Genomic DNA, 1,530 nt, shown 5'->3' with positions numbered 1-1,530 from the left:
TGAATATGCTTCGTCACCTGAAAAGCTTCTCTTTACTTGTTTCCACTACTCTCCATTAAAAATGGGTCATCATATGGCCAAGATAAAGACAAGGCAAACAAACACACAAAACACACAATCAACAAAGCTGTGTACATAAGCGTAATTAACACACTAACATGCAATTACCTATCAACACACAACTTACCTTGTTGCACCTGTTTTTCAAGCATACAACATTCAACAAGACTTCTCACTAGACAACTACATAACTTATTTAGTGTTGATTACGCATCGAACAGGTTTCCCCACTAACCTCCCCCAATAAATTGAGGTTACTAACACGGGAGCTAATCGTGCCAGCATCAAATTCCACTCGTAAGTGGCGGAATTCCTACGCATAATAATAATAACATGAATGTACAGCGTCCTGTACTCCAATAGAAGTTATAATCAAATATAAAGTAAATAACTCCCCCCATATGTTCATACTCATGGTGTATACGTTCCAAGAGTTTTGATGTGTAATCTCTTTCACTTTACATTACTTATAGATTATTAAACTTGGTGATGAGTCTCAAACCATAATCATTCAATCAACAATAATTATTCAAACAAGCAACACACCAATTTAATTCTTGAATAATTAATGACCACATAATATGTAATGTTGAACCCTTTTTAAATCTACCTCGGTACCAATGACACCTTAAACGCATAAAGCGCCACAAATCCTATCCCTCGGTGTTAAAAACACCTTAAGTGCACTAAGGCAGTGACATATAATTTATTCCTCGCGTACTTAGACACTTACATAGATCCTTTCCCATGCTTAAAGCATCAATAAAAATTATATGAACCATAACAAAATTCCCTTTCAATATTCCAAACCAAATTAAACATTTAGTTTAATTAAACATGCTCTCTATTATGCCATAAATAAAAGTGTGGTTCATAACAATATTCCAAACTATAATTTTCCATCCATTAATCCATCACAAATAAATCATGCTTCATAATTCAATCATCGATAGCATACAAATCATAATTTCCATTCCAAATCTAGCATGATACAACTTGTAATCAATTAAACACATTTATCAAGCTACTACATCAATCAAATTATGCAAAGTATGCGAACACACCTTGTATACGATCATAAAATCGTCACGACTAATAGAAATCACTCACTTCAAAGTCTCCTACAATTTAAATTCATAGAAGAGTATTAAAATCCTCTCTACACAAATTTCCAGCTATATATACTATTATAAAACCCCTCATAATTTAATTAAATAAGCTGAAATTTATATTTAAAACATCATACTACACTTTAATCCCAATTAATAAGTAATTGAAATTCCTTAAAGAAAGTTGATTTTTAATGCACTACCAAAAATTCCAGCATTATATTTTAATGAAAACTTGTTGTAATTAGGCCTTAAAACACTTTAATCAAAGGTTTAAAATATTGTATATCTTAATCTTTCAATAATTCATAATTCAAGAACCTAGGGTTTCAAATTTTGGGCTTTTCAATTAAAAATAAAA

Source organism: Chenopodium album, chromosome 2 (genome assembly GCF_948465745.1).
Source record: "Chenopodium album chromosome 2, dcCheAlbu1.1, whole genome shotgun sequence".
Classification (NCBI taxonomy): Eukaryota; Viridiplantae; Streptophyta; class Magnoliopsida; order Caryophyllales; family Amaranthaceae; genus Chenopodium; species Chenopodium album.
The sequence above is the reverse complement of the archived record's forward strand: the minus strand, read 5'-3'. Positions refer to the sequence as shown.